Source organism: Notolepis coatsorum, assembly GCF_963971535.1.
Source record: "Notolepis coatsorum genome assembly, chromosome: 1".
Classification (NCBI taxonomy): domain Eukaryota; kingdom Metazoa; phylum Chordata; class Actinopteri; order Aulopiformes; family Paralepididae; genus Notolepis; species Notolepis coatsorum.
This window is the reverse complement of record NC_140165.1, coordinates 139,667,679-139,684,465: the sequence shown is the minus strand read 5'-3', so window position 1 is coordinate 139,684,465 and position 16,787 is coordinate 139,667,679.

The window sequence follows — 16,787 nt, the reverse complement described above, 5'->3', positions numbered from 1 at the left end:
TTCAAAAAGGGTGCGCCATTCCCTCTCTGCTACCCCGTTCTGATATGGGGAGTAGGGACATGACGTCTCGTGTCTGATCCTGTTCTTTTTTAGCAGTGATTGGAACTCTCTGTTCGTGAACTCGGTCCTGTTGTCTGATCTCAAACATTTGACTTCCCCGTAGGGGGCTACATCGGCAAGGAACTTTTCCGTGGCTTGGAGCGCATCACTCTTTGCTTTGAGGAAATAGACGAACACTACGCCTGTACCCACATCTGTAAAGGACTGTACGTAGTTAAAGCCACCTATGGACTCGTTCCTTACTGGACCGGCTAGGTCGGTGTTAACTAGCTCCAGCAGTCTCTTTACTTTCTCTGTGGGGCCCCTGTTCCTTCTTTGGGTAAACTTTCCTCTTATGCAAACTTCACATTCTTTGTCAGGTCTATGCATCTCACCTTTAATGTGCATACTGTCTGTCACTGCTTGTAGCTTTAGCAAATCCTTGTGATTACAATGACCCATAATTTCATGCCACGTCTGGATGTCATGGCTAACAGTCACATTACATTTGTCATTATTATTGCACTCCGTTTGTAAGTAATACATTCTCCCATATACAGTACGTCGATATTAAACCGCGTACCATCTCATTCTACAAGAACATCTTTACCTTCACTGAAGAACACTTCGGCGCCGTTAGCAGTAGCAGATTTGACTGAGAATAGTTCTTGTGGGAACGAGGGTATATATAAAGCATTCTTTAATGTCACTGTACACCGGCGTCCCTTACTGTCTATAAGGCGTACCTGTGCGTCTCCTCTCCCTTGCGCCAACCCGTAGGTGCGCTTCCCGTCTGCCAGCTCCATGCTGTGTCCCTCCGGCTCGAAGGATTTATCGAAGTTCTTGAAACTGCTCCTGTCATTGATGATGTGGGACGACGCACCTGTGTCTACGATCAACCCCCTCCTCGGGAGCTGCCGGTGCTGTGTTGGCCGGGTGATGCCTGTAGTCCGCGCCCCGAAAATGAAATCCTCTCGTCCCACCGTTCTTCGTGCGTCATCTCGACCCGTCACACGATCTCTGTTGCCGCCATCTTGTCTGTAGTCGCCATCTTGGCCGCGGCCGCGATCTCGTCCATCGCCGCCATCTTGTTTGTAGTCGCAATCTCGTCCGTCGCCGCCATCTTGTCCATGTGCGCCGCCTCGTCTCTGGCCGACATCTTGCCCATGTGCGTATCGGGCGCTCTGGTCTCGTTTCTTTCGGCACTCTTTGTCTGTGTGCCCTGATGATCTGCAGAAGTTGCACCAGACTGTCCTGTTGCAGTTATCTCTCCGATGCCTGTTCTCTCCGCATCGCCAACACATCTGCTCCGTCGTGGGCCTGGCCCTTTCCCTCGCTCGGGCTTTCAGTGCTATCCCCCCCGCTTCCGCGACGTCTGGGTGGATATCCTCTGAAGCCTCAAAGTTCCGCAGCTTGGCTTTGAACTGCCCCAATGTCATGTCCATTGAACCGTGGGTAACCAGTAGCACGAACGGCCTGTATAACTCCAGTCCTCTCATCACCATTGCCATCATTAGCCCCTCTCCTGGTGCCTCTCCTGCACTCTTGAGCGCCGTCATGATCTGCTCAGCTCGGATGATGTATTCTGTCATCGTCTCTGTGTGCCCCTTCTTCAGGGCCGTTAACGTTACGTAGAGGGACACTACTCGGGGCCTTCCCCGTCCGATGTAATGCTCCCTCAACACTCCCAGGCTTTCTCTGCCTTTGTCCTTCGTGTCGCGAAATATTAGTCCCAAGCTCGTATCGCAGAGCAGCGGCGCCAACTCGCAGTATGCGTCCGCGTTTAGTTTGTCGTCTTGTGCTTGGTCCTCCGCCGCCACTGGCCTCGTGGGGGCCGCCAGGATCACCGCCTTGAGTCCCGCGCTGTGCATGCAACATAGCATGCGCTCTTCCCAGAGCTCATATCCTTCCGCTTTCCAGTTAAATGTGGGCCACTTGTTTCTTCCCTTGGTCGCCATCCTCTTCCTTGGTGGTTGGTGTAGCTTAAGCTCTGTTGGCCTAGTATCTAGCCACGCGGTACTCCCGGTGCTGCTCTGGCCTACACGTCAGCTAAGCTAACTACCTTTATTATTTCGCCCCTGCGAGATCTGGGCCCATAACCTGTTAACAGATTTGGCAATGGGGGCGACAATAATGTATACAAGAGGCATGGTATTCTATCTTTGGCCTAGCTCTGCTGGCAGCAGTTTATTTATCATGTTGTCTCATAATACAGCAGCACATATGATCTCCCCTCCGGGAGGGGCAGAAGTGAGAAGAAGGAACAGTAGGAGGGAACCAAGGTTTATATAGTCCCAACCTGGTGTATACAGTAGACGCTCCGCCTACAGCGCCCTCCAGTGGACACAGATATACATGCAGTCATGAGGGCAGTAGAGAGCAATTACAGTCAGTTACACCAATACATACACCCTCTATATTCAACAATAGGTTCTCATTTTATAGCACCGTGAATATAAGCATTATAGCGGATTTGGTCTAGTATATTTTCTGGAAGGCTAGTTATAGAGCTAATAGCTGCTAACGTTATATCCAATGGCATTTCCGTTTTACAGATGCTACAGAAATAACTCAAACTGCATATGATCCGGACGATCCCAAAGCATGTATGCATGAAAGGGGGGGGGGGGGGGGGGGTACGTCGTTTATTATTATTGATTACCAATAACCGTGTTCGTCTAAGTAGCCACATACGCTGGTCGGCTGGTTGAGTGTCATAGCAAGCTCTGATTGGGCTGTAATTTACGTGAAAAAGATCTTACCATGAGCCGGTGGGATCCCCCCGAGCATTTCCCCGTTATCGATCGCCATCTGGTAGATCGATATGTGACTGGGCATGGGGGCGCGGGACTTGTTGAGGTAAGGTCCAATTTTTTTTTTTTTACATATTGTGAAAGTACAGATTCATACCTTAAAAATAAGCCATCACTTGAACATTTTGGTGGGATATTTTTCAAGCTACATCCTATGAATCATGGAGATATCAGTAAACGCATTCAGAGATGAATGGTCTTCGAACTTGTGGAGAGGTTCACACCTGTGAATTAATCAACTGCAACCCTACCCAGAATGCATTGTATTCCATGGCCCCCCTCTCTCTGGGGACATTAACACCTTGCATCAGGCTCTTTTGTTATGGCAATGACTCTGTCTTGTGGCAAGTTGTTGTGGCAGTTGAAGTATTTGCCTTGTAAGTCTAAAAGCTAAATGACTAAATGTATTATAAGGAAAGGTTAACCTTCTGTAGTGTGGTAGTGAAAGGTTAACCTTCTGTAGTGTGGTAGTGAAAGGGTTAACCTTCTGTAGTGTGGTAGTGAAAGGTTAACCTTCTGTAGTGTTGTAGTGAAAGAGTTAACCTTCTGTAGTGTGGTAGTGAGAGGTTAACCTTCTGTAGTGTGGTAGTGAAAGGTTAACCTTCTGTAGTGTTGTAGTGAAAGAGTTAACCTTCTGTAGTGTGTTAGTGAAAGGTTAACCTTCTGTAGTGTGGTAGTGAAAGGGTTAACATTATGTAGTGTGGTAGTGAAAGGTTAACCTTCTGTAGTGTTGTAGTGAAAGAGTTAACCTTCTGTAGTGTGGTAGTGAAAGGTTAACCTTCTGTAGTGTGGTAGTGAAAGGTTAACCTTATGTAGTGTTGTAGTGAAAGAGTTAACCTTCTGTAGTGTGGTAGTGAAATGGTTAACCGTCTGTAGTGTGGTAGTGAAAGGTTAACCTTCTGTAGTGTGGTAGTGAAAGGGTTAACCTTCTGTAGTGTGGTAGTGAAAGGGTTAACCTTCTGTAGTGTGGTAGTGAAAGGTTAACCTTCTGTAGTGTTGTAGTGAAAGAGTTAACCTTCTGTAGTGTGGTAGTGAAAGGTTAACCTTCTGTAGTGTGGTAGTGAAAGGTTAACCTTCTGTAGTGTTGTAGTGAAAGAGTTAACATTCGGTAGTGTGGTAGTGAAAGGTTAACCTTCTGTAGTGTGGTAGTGAAAGGGTTAACCTTCTGTAGTGTGGTAGTGAAAGGTTTGTTGGAAGCCTCACATAAGCCATGTAATGTTGGGGGTCAAAGTATTGGCTGAAGGAAAGGCTACATCAATAAGCATTTAGATGTTTAGATTTAAAGGTTAACCTTCTGTAGTGTGGCAGTGAAAGGGTTAACCTTATGTAGCTGTGATAGAATTGTTGAATAGATACACAAATGTTCTAGAATGTTTGATTATGACATCATACTGTGACATCACAAATGTTTTCGGGCATTCATAACATTATTTTCTACGATGAATTGAAAATGGGGGACCCTGATGTAAACAAGACGAAAGTCTTTCTCTGGTCTGCATCCCCTTAACAATTGTGTGTATTGAGCTGTACTGTATTGTACCCATTCTGCAATCTGTTAATAAAGTTTTCAATCAATCAATCAAGTTAACCTTCTGTAGTGTGGCAGTGAAAGGGTTAACCTTCTGTAGTGTGGTAGTGAAAGGTTAACCTTCTGTAGTGTGGCAGTGAAAGGGTTAACATTCTGTAGTGTGGCAGTGAAAGGGTTAACCTTCTGTAGTGTGGTAGTGAAAGGTTAACCTTCTGTTAACTCACTAAACCTCACAAACACCAGCAAGGAAAGGCTGCATCAAAATAACAGTTTTGTTTTGTAGCGGCGTTTCTGCCACTCTTCACAAGCAAAGAGACTGTTTCCATTCCGTGAAAACCCGCCCTACTCTGCTCTGATTCGCAGACTGTGGGTGGGGGGGGAGAAACGCTGAATGTGATTGGATCAGAGTAGCCAGACAGACAGGCAGAGCAGCCAGCCGGACAGTGGAGCACTGAGAGAGAGGACACAGCGGAGGAGACAGCGGAGGATTTAACGAGGCGCGTTAATACAATTTTGTTTATCTGGCTTACTGCTGCGGATTCAAGCCAAGTTGCAATAATACAGTACAGCTCAATACACACAATTGTTAAGGGGATGCAGACCCAGAAAGACGTTTGTCTTGTCTTCAAATGAATTGCCAGCGCGCGTTCGTCTACAACAACAACCAACGCGTCCTATAATGATAATAAGTTGTTTGTTATTTTCTTTGAGTTTCCCTATTGAATGAATTTACTTCTTATACCATTAGGTTGCAATAAATTCACTCGAACTAAATTCGTTCGCTCATCAAATTCGTGACATTCTAAATGTGTTTTAATGTTGTTTAATTTAATGACAATACACCCGCGCGGACTCGCGTTTTTTTTAATCTTTTTTATATGGACACTGCGTCTGTTGCGTTGCTATAACTTATAACATTAAGATAAAGTGTATAAACATTGTTCTTCTCCCTGCTAAGAAAGGAGAGCGTTTGGCTGTGTGTGTTTCAACACCTCTTAAGTACCTGTTAAGCTGACAGACCCACACCGTAAATGCCCTCGCCTGTAGTTTTTCCACAGTATTGAGAGACAATACTGTCGAACTATATAACAATAATTACCTCATTTACAAGTTGTATTTAAGTTTGCAAATAAGGGCAAATAAGGGAACACATTATTGACATTTCAAAGATGTAAAAAAAAAAACAGATTTCGATTTTTTTCGATTTTCTGAAGAGCAAGACAATTGTTCCTTTTCTGGCACTTGTTTCTCACCGGATCAAATCGGGTTTGGTCACGTCGAGTCACATATGTCCATTGGCTGATGATAAATCCCCTTATTGCATGGTGAAATCTGCAATTCGAAACGTAATCCAAGCTACAGGCTGCAGATCCAGAATCGTGCTACTGAAATCTCCGTTGAAAGAAAACAAAGAGACTGATCCGTTTGCCCACAGGGCACATTGCAGTAGCGCGATAGCGCCCCTAAGAGGATCTGGCCGGTATTGCACATTGTCGAATTCATAGAGTAGGGAAGCTCTGCAGTGCCGCTCTGCGACCTTGAACAGGTTATTAAAATGGAATAAAAGCAATAACAACTTCCCACGGAGATCTCTGTGATTCTGTCCACAATGCATGGATTCGAAAGCCGGATATATCCGTGCTTGGGCGGGATTGTGTTAACGGGCACGGAGAGGAAGCATTCAGCCTTCGGAGCAACGGCTATCCACACAGTACTTACTGAGAATCCGGAACGCAAGAAATTACCCCTGACTGGCAAGTTTAATAGGAAATCAATGTTTCTATTATATCTGCTCATGTCGGGTGACATACACCAGAACCCTGGACCCGTAATGACATGGAACCAGAGACGACAGTTAGGTCTGCTGACCCAAGAAGCGGCGGCTAGCTTCGCTAGCACAACAAGACAACTGCTATCTACACAGACGGTGGCGGACGACACAATCAACGGCAACATTCCTCCTCTACCACCTCTACAAAAGAACCCTCGAGAGGCCACAGTGAGAAGGAATGAACCAGGGTTCACAATCGAGGCGCCCAGCACGTCGCGGGACTAAAACAGCGAGGCATCGCCCGATGGCCGGCGAGCTAGCCGGCGAGCTAACGGGGCTAACATCAATGGACAACGGACCCAGAAAGCTAACAGGGCTAACAACAATGGACATAGGACCCCATCCCCCCCTCCCCACCTACTGCCACCCGGACAACCAGACACCACAGACAATCAACACCTTGAACTCTACGACATAAACCAAATAACGAACACAAATGGACTTCATATATTTCACATAAACACAAACAGCCTGAGACCCAAACTGGCTGAAATCAGACATTTGTTTTTAAACGGTAAGGCTAACATATTGTGCTTCACAGAAACAAAACTGGACTCATCTGTACAGGATCCAGAGATTGAAATCGAGAACTATTCAATAGTCAGGAGGGATAGAAACCAGTATGGAGGTGGCGTCTGTGTGTATATTCACAAAGATACCAAATTCATCAACCGTACTGACCTTAACCATGACGAGATTGAAACTGTTTGGATTGAAATCTTATTTGAAAGGGCGAAATCAGTACTAGAAGGCACAATCTATAGACCGCAAGAACAGAGTGGCTTCTATGACACACTTGATGGGTGTTTAGCTGGGGTGGAGGGCGTAGAAAAAATTCGTATTGGGGACTGGAACACGGACATGCTACGTAAAGCAGCACCCATCTTCAAGGCCTTCAGTAGGTTTTGTGATCTACACGGCCTCAGCCAGCTAATCACCAAACCCACAAGAGTGTGTGATTCAACTCAGACTACCATTGACCTCATCCTGACCTCTGACAAGTCCAAGATCTCCAATAAAGGGGTTATAGAATGCGGGTTAAGTGATCATTATATGATATTCTGTACCCGCAAAAAGCTAAAGCAAGAGGCTGGCTGTCACAAAACAGTCACATCTAGAGACCTCAAAACCTACTCTAGCGAGGCCTTTAACCTTGAACTGGAGAGCCTGGACTGGTCAGATGAGCTCAATGGTACACTGGTTGAAGAAACATGGCTTGGCTTCAAAACCAAATTTTCAACAATACTAAACAACATGGCCCCCCTAAGAACCACCAGGGTAAAAAATTGCGCTGAGCCGTGGATGCACACTGAAATAGTGACCGCTATGAAAGCCAGAGACAAAAAATGCTCTGAATTTCGTAAAAGTCAGTCAAAGCTTACCAAAAGCATGAGCAGTGAACTCCAAGCCCACGTGACTGAACTCAAACTAGAAATAAACAAACTAAGAAATGACGTAAACTCCATGATCAAAACTGCTAAAAAAAATTCATCAATGACAAAACTGAGGAAAACTAAAATAAACCATGTGAACTTTGGAAATGACTCAATAATCAACTAGGCTGCAGTAAAAAACTTAAAACCAGGTTCTCAAACATAAACATAAAGACGGACAACACGCTCATCACAGACAAGCTGGATGTAGCCAATTACTTAAACACTTCACAAACATAGCCACAACACTGGTAAACAAACTACCCTCCCACTCAGGACATTATGGGGTAGAACACTAGGTGTCCACAAAGACGACTTCAAACTGGAAATGGTAACTACAGATCAGGTACTCAAAAAACTGAGCGCCCTCCAACCGAACAAGGCAACTGGCCATGACAACATCCCCTCCAAATTCCTCAGAGACTCAGCAGCCGCCATCACCCCAGTCATCACACACATAATAAACCTCTCCATAAAACAGGGACACGTCCCCAAGGACTTCAAAATTGCGAGAGTAACACCCCTGCACAAAAAGGCAGCAAATTAGACCCAGGCAACTCCCGCCCTGTTTCCATCCTTACATCCATCTCGAAAGTCATGGACAAAATTGTATACGAACAGGTCGAAAAGTACCTCGCGGAAAAAAATCTAATCTACGAATTCCAATCTGGCTTTAGAACATCCCACTCCACTGACACATGCCTTCTCTATTTGAACGACCACATCAAACAAGAGGTGGACGCGGGCAAATACTGCAGCATGGTCATGCTGGACCTACAAAAGACATTCGACACTGTCAATCACACCATTCTGATTGACTAGCTAAAAGCAATTGGTTTTGATAGTCTATCAGTGAGCTGGATACAATCCTACCTGGAGGGGAGAGAACAGATGGTAAACGGTACCCTACCCCCCCCCCCCCACCCCCTCCCAGTGAGCTGTGGTGTTCCACAAGGAAGCATACTAGGACCGCTACTGTTCCTAATTTATGCAAATGACATGTCGTCAGCTTGTGACTGCAACTTGTTCCTGTTTGCGGATGACTCAGCCCTGCTGGTCTCTGACAAGAACAAGTTACAGGTTAAAAAAACCCTCAGCTCGGAACTAGGCAAAATCTGCATATGGCTCGCCGATAACAAACTATCATTACACATGGGCAAAACAGAGTCCATTCTCTTCGGTTCAAATAACAAACTCAGCAAGACCGACGGCTTCTCAGTTACAGTGGGTGACAATATTGGCACAAGGAAAGATGAAATTACCTACCTGGGTTCCATCCTAGAGGCTAATCTTTCCTGTGACAAAATGGCATCCAATGTAATAAAAAAAGTCAACCAACGAACTCGATTCTTGTACCGGATCTCCTCTCTGGTAAACAAGAATACCCTGAAGACTCTGGCAGGAGCACTCATTCAAGGGTACATCTCAAAACAAACTAGTCAGACTACTGCTTGACCTGACTCCTAGAACCCACCTCACCCCTGCCCACTTTGACAACCTAGGATGGCTTAGAGTAGACAACAGAGTACAGCAACTTGCAATGGGCCTGGTCTACAAGATACTACACGACAGTGGAGGCTGGTGACCAAAATATTTAGGTGAAGCACAAATTATTATATTATATTATATATTCAATTATATTTCTAAAACATCCCCCACTGTGTGTCAGTGGTCAGTGGACAGTACACAGATGAAAACATAATATTAATATACACTATATATTAATATTAATACCAACACCAATCAATCAATTAATTAATATTAATATTAATATCAATATACATACTAAAGCCTGTTCCACCCCAGGTGAAAATCTGCATAAAATGTATACCTAGGTAAATGGAATATTGCTCCACTTTTACCAGGGCTATTTGCATATTCTTGGTATCTAGGTACATCTATGGACCTCAGTGAATGTATTCAGTGTCAGAAATATTGTGTCTATTACTAGGCTTGCTTAAATTGTGATGAAACAAAGGAAAATATGAATTATGATTTATATTTTCCTTTGCATCTTTGACAGTATATAACACCATGATAATAATGACCAAACTTAAAAAACGACCACTGACCTCGTTCAGTACCCTCTTGCGATCATGTGTACAAAAAATCTAAGGAAATTAATATAGGGAATATTATCAAACCGAAGGTTCTGTATATACAGTACTGAATTCTCCCATCCGGACCAATGCAATTTGAAATATTATTATAGAATATAGAATATATGCTTATACATTACCTTATTATAGCCAATTTGCACATTCATATATATATATACATATAGTATCTTTCAAATGCTTGAGTTCAATTTGGATTTAGTATCACCAGGTGTGCATAATAACAGATACTGATATCTACTGTAATCGACTGTACTTTTTTATTTCCCCCACAGTGTAACCGTTTTGAAACTAATTTCAGATCTAATTGTTCCTACATGCTAACAATAGTGAGGAGAAACTGACTGTGTTTCAATATTTGTCAAAAACGTTACCTTTTGTGGCTTATTATCACGAATCATAACAATTATTGATATGATTCATTCAGAACGCTGAACTTTGAACCACCATAGTATGTGACAGGAAGTGTAGATCGAAGAAATTACAACGCTGGCCGACAGCTATGAATGTCCTCTACAAAATGGCCGCAAAAAAAACTACAATTCCCATTGTTCAAAATGTCCATTTCCGGTTCCGGCTTGGATAGACGATCGCAAATCGAAAACTTAAAACGATATAATGACACTTTGAACCTATTGCTAACCTATTGCCAACCTAACGTTTTACATTCTACATGCTTTTGTGACATGTTAGTGATGTTAATACTTAAAAGCGGTCCGAGAACTACAATGCCTGGCAATGTTTACTTCTGCATCTCACGCAACACACACAAGCCACCGGTCGTTTCAGACACAAACCCACACACAACGGACAAGATAGCAGTTCTCATTCATAAGAGCACACCAAAGTTCCACCACATGAATCTCACCGTGACAAATCAGCAGAGCAACAGAGGCACTAGATCAGCTGTGGATCAGCAAAGTACGCTAGCCTAGCCACAAGCTAGCGGCAACATTCATTCATTCATTCATTCACCACTAACACAGTGCACATGCAAATATTATCTGCAGGCTGCATTAGCAGCCAGCAGCCAACGTGATACATTACATCCAAGCTAGCGTGATAACGTTAGTAGTTATTAGCATCCAAGCTAGAAACTGCTAGGCTGCCTGCTTATGCTACAGTACCTGCAATAATGTTGTCATCCTCCTGGACAGATAGACTTGTTAAATCATAATATCCACATGTGTGTTGTGCTGGTCCTCAGTAAATGTCCCGCTATTAAAGTGCTAAATGTTAGATACACTAATATAGAGATTTCGAACGTGGCTGCTCTCAGTGCTCTGTTAATAACATGTTCAATCAATCAATCAATAAATCCCGCGAGGGGAGAAACAGCTGTGTAGCTACAGAGCTGCAGTCGTAGGAGCCATACTCTGATTGGATTTGCAAGGCTGCCAATCATTCAACCTCCGTGTATTGGATGTCAAGGGCTGTCAATCATTAAATCCTCCATTCAATGGCAAGAGTTTAACTGCACAGACCGTGCTTAGATGAAGTTAATAGCCTATTTTGATTGGCTATTATTTATTATTTATTTAACATTGGGTCAACCTGTGAAGTATTCTGCACGAATTTCTTTTACAGAGGAAAACTTTTCTAATAAAAAAAAAAAAAAAAATAATAATAATAATAATAATAATTTAAAAAAAAAATATATATATATATGTAAATTAATAATAATTATGAATTATGAGTGAATTTGTATTTCACGTGTTGTCATAGAGAAACCTCCACTGCTACACGACCAAGGTACCCATGTACATGTCAAAATACTTCCCAAAGGTCAGTGAATACCACGACCACAACACCAGAGGGAGCTCCACAAATCATGTTAAACCCAGATTCGGCTCAAACAAGGGACTAAACATGTTTCGCAATTATGCCACATCAATGTGGAACGCCCTACCCAAAGCTGTAAAGGAATGTGAATGACTACCCACTTTCAAAAACACTCTCAAATAACACCTACGGGAGACTGCAATTCGAAACTGGCCCCTACAAATGTCCTATACCCAGTTGTACAGTAAATGACCATGTATGGCTTTGTCAGTATTCCAATGTACAGTGTCCCACCCCCTACCCCCCCCCCCCCCCCCCCCACCTCCAATGTACAGTTCCCCCCAACCCCACCCCACCTACCCAACCTCCTCCAATGTACAGTTTCTACGTCAAATGTATATACACTCTTTTCTGGACACTTTTTGTATCACAAACTGTATTTGCAAATCTGGTATGTCATAAATGTATAGATGTAGCAGTACTGTCTATCTGTATGTCGTGTGTGTCATATATGTTATGATGAATTGAAAATGGGGGACCCTGATGTAAACAAGACGAAAGTCTTTCTCTGGTCTGCATCCCCTTAACAATTGTATGTATTGAGCTGTACTGTACTGTACCCATTCTGCAATCTGTTAATAAAGTTTTCAATCAATCAATCAACCTTGATTACTAAATGGGAAGCAGCCACGGCAAATAACTTGAACTTACTGGGGAGAGGTAGTGGGCTTTTTGACTGTGTAGTACTGGATGGTAATAATATAATGATAACTGGACTTTATTTCTAAGTCTTTATTCGACATGCAGTGACACACACATGCGATGGGCGGCACACACACAGGAACACATGCATTTTTTTGTTCGGTCACCGATGCAATTGAGTCTCTGCACTTGACCCATCCCGTCGTCCTTCCCCCCAAGGGCAGCCAGGAGCAGATAGGGGCTGCGACAAGGGGCCGCGCCCCGGGGACCAATCCAAGTGCTCCTGTCCATCTTCGTCAGGGACGCGACAGCGTTAGCGATCTGTTGTGCATGTTTTTCCATTGGGTTTATCTTATCAGGGGTGGGGGGGACCCTTGCGAGCACGGGGAGAACATGCAAACTCCACACAGAAAAGCCCGGGAGAACCCCACCTGGGTACCTGGCAACACGGCAACCTGGTCCCCAAGCGGGAATCGAACCCTGAACCTTCTAGCTGTGAGGCGACAGTGTTAACCACTACACCACCGTGCCACCTTAGAGCTGTGCACCTGTACCTCTCCTGTACCACCAACATGAGCCTGAGGGATAAAACCAGGCAAGAGATTATCCAGGGCCTGGAAACTGTTTCCCAGGGCGGACGTCTCATCGACAGCGCGTTCTACAACATCGGCTCCAGCATCTACTAACCAGCTACATATTCATCGTCAAAACCATCTCCATTGCTGCGGTGCAGAGGTCTACTAACTGGGGGGCTCCCCAACGCCTCACCACCCCTCAGTTAAGTGCTCTTGTTGATTTGCATGTATACTGTATGATTGGATATTGAACTGAGAACAACAAGCCACTGATCAAGGTTTCTCCTCCACCAGCTGCGTTGCCTCTGTGGAACTGACCAGACCGGAACCAACGGAGGAATCGGTGACACATTTTGGTTTTGGTGTTCTGCCCTATGTGAGCTAGCCATCCCCAAGTCTGTCTCCCCGTGTTCACTCTTCCTCACCCCTTTCCCTCTTTTGTTGTGTTTTTAACATGGATAAGGTTCAAGGACGGGTAATATTTGTAGTTCCCAGTGTATTTTCCTGTCCCTGCGTGTACGGTATCCACATTGGTCCACAATAAGTCGAGTGAAGAGCATCTCCGAGACCGTAACGGCAGTATGCTGAACCCCATTCTAATCTGTCACCAAGCAGAGCTTATTGTGCATGCTATTGTGTAATCACTGGCATTCTTTGAGTGCATGTCTAGCCCAGTGCTTATAGTGAACAGAGTCTCTATCTGAGCGTGTAAACTAAGTATAAGAGTAGATGTAGAATCCACCATTGTGGATGCTGCTGTGCACGTGTGTTGTACATTGTGCCGTTTGGCATTGTATACTTTCATACTTACATGTATACTTTCCACCACTTTGGTGCTATCAAATGTGTGTGTTGTATACGTTCCGCCAATGTGGTGTGGTAACTGTGTGTATGTGCCGCCATTTTGGCACTTCCATTCTCTCTCTTAGTGCTGGTACTGTAGGTCAGGGTACCATCTATCTATAGGCTGCTGCGGCCGCGTAAGGTGTCCCAGATCCTCACTGACTGTCGGCAAGCGGAAGTGTCTATTAGATTTCCTCCCCCCAATCCCAGTCTATTGTAATACAAATGTGCCAAATAAATATTTACCTCTGTTGTTGTATTATTTACATTTAGTAATTTAGCTGACACTTTTATCCAAAGCGACTTACAAGTTATAACAACAGGTCAGCTGGAAGGGTACAGCTCTGGCAGCTAAGTAACAATGTTCATCAAACAGTGTTGAACTTGGGTGCTACAGTCTTGAGTGCATAGTAGTAAAGACATATTAGCATAGTAGGTAGTAATATAGGCAAGGACGATTATTTAGTAGCAAAGTGCATGATGTAAAAGACAAATTCTACATCCAGTAAAAACGTTTTTTATTAAAAAAAATGTAAGATATTGATTGAAGAAGTGTGTTTTTAGTCAACGGCGGGAAAACTGGCCAGGTTTCGGCTGCCCTAACTGTGGTGGGGAGTCCGTTCCACCATTGTGGAGCAAGGACCGAGAATAGCCTGCTTCTCTTTGATGACCCTCCCGGAGCTCGGTTAGGAGTGGTTCTGAGGCGGCCAGAAGATGTAGAGTGAAGGGGTCTTGAAGATGTGTATTGTGTGGGAAACTATGAAACCTACTGTAGTCCAGGTTTGATTTATTTGAATATGTATAACATGAATATAGTATGGATAATAAGATGGTAAATACAGGAAGGGGGCATAGAAAGACCCACGGTGCAACTGTTATGAGTAGACGCAGCTACTGTAGTTGTGGAATGAGAAAGTTGTTTGGTTACACTTGCCAGCTAAAGCTAGCAGGCCATATCATCCCAAGCTAGCGCATGGTAGTTCAAAGCATTCATTAACCGCTCTCATATCTTGTGTTGTGTGCCCCCTCTAAGAATTTAGCTAGATGAAGAAGCAGTTTCCCTGTGTTGAGAGGCAGCTAACGCTAGCTGGGTAGTGGGTTGGAGTGACAGCTCCGTACAATTATAATCTTAACTCTTGCAAACAAATCTGTTGAAACAGCTCCCCATTTATAGGAACAAAGAAATTATGAATTGCATAGGGCAGGGCTATTCAACTGGCGGCCCGCGGGATGATTCTGACCGGCCCGCAAAAGATTACATGATAAAATAAATAAATAAATAAATAGAATATATATATATATTTTTTTTTTCATGTCAACGTTCACACGCACAATTGAGCCAAAAGTCACTCAATTAATGACAGATTTCATTGATAAATTGAGGGAAAACTTTGCAAGTCGATTTGATGAATTTGACATGCCCAGAGAATTGATGCATTTTGTGAGCAACCCATTTGCCAATGTAGCTGCTATTTCCACAAAAGGACAAGAGTTCCTTGCATCACTTCACATTGATGAAGGTCTCCTGCAACTTGAAATAATTGACATGCAAGTATCATCTGCTCTGAAGCAGGCACTTGAGAATGAATCCACCACAACATTTTGGATAAAGTGTATTCATGTCAACACATTCCCCAAAATAAAAACGCTGGCAATATCTGTGCTAACAATGTTTGGCTCAACATACACCTGTGAATCCAGTTTCTCTCACATGAATGCCATTAAAACAAGCAACCGTGCCTCCTTGACAAATGAGCATTTGCATCACTGTTTGCGGGTAGCCCTCACTTCCTATGAACCCTCTTTCTCTGCCATTGCCCAGTCAAAGAAGTGCAATCTCTCTCATTAGATGTGTGTATGTAGGCTAGGCATGTCTGCCCCCCTGATGTTTGAGAGTTAAGAGTGGACAATAAGTGCTAATAAGATGCTGTGATTTGCTGTTGTTGCACAGACATGAAGCACTTTTTCATAAGCTCAGCTGCACTATAAATGTGTTTTTTTGTTCAAGTGTTGATGTTAGAATGTTCAGATGCACATCATGCACTTGTTTGTTTTTTATTTAATTTTTATATTGAAATGTTGAAGAGGAGATGTTGCAGTTGTTGCACAGTCATAAATGAAGCACTTTTTGCAGGAGATGTTGCAGATGTGGCACATAAATGAAGCACTTTTTTTGAAAAGTATACTACTTTTGCAATGTAGTTAAATAAAAGTTGTGAAAATGTGGTTGCGTGTTGTGTCAAGTGTACATATATTCATAGCACGGGGAGGCACCGTGGCAGTCCGGCCCCTGGCCCCTTGGGTTTCTGACAATGTGGCCCCCTGAACAATTTAGTTGAATAGCCCTGACATAGGGTAATGTTGCGTTTATCTGATAATCTCCAATAATAAAAGGTGGAATGAACCTTTCAGAGGTTTATTCAAAAGTGAACAAGCAAAAGTACAAACAGGAAGAAGAATACGTTGCAATGGAAAATAATATGTTGCAGCAGAAAATAATACGTTGCAGCGGGCAGAATATACAGCAGCGTGGAGACGCCAAGAAGAATAGTAACAGACCAAACACAGATTCCCTATGTGAGCACAAATAGAATTGCCTTGTGTTAGCAAAAATAGCCAAAGTCTCACAGTAATCAGAGAACTGAGGTTATTAACGTAACCCAAACTACCACCCGCTCAGTTCCGTTCAGCTAGCGCATAGTGGCATGTCAAGTAGTTACAAACAGAAACTGGGAAATAAACAAAGGTATGCACGTCTCATGGCTTCTCCTACCATTGTTATGCCGACGATACTCAACTCTTCCTCTCCTTCCCTCCCTCAGATATCCACGTCTCTGAGCGGATCTCGGCCTGTCTGTCCAACATCTCCGCCTGGATGACGACCAACCACCTCAAACTGAACCTAAGCAAAACAGAATTGCTCCACCTGCCGGCCAAATCCTCCCCCCTGACCGACCTTTCTATCACAGTCGAGAATGCAGCTGTGACCGCGTCCCCGACTGCCAAGAACCTTGGTGTTGTCCTCGACGACCAGTTGAACTTCTCTGCTCACATCGCAGCGACAACCAGAACCTGCCGATTCCTCCTGAGCAACGTCAGAAGGATCCGCCCCTTCCTGACAAAA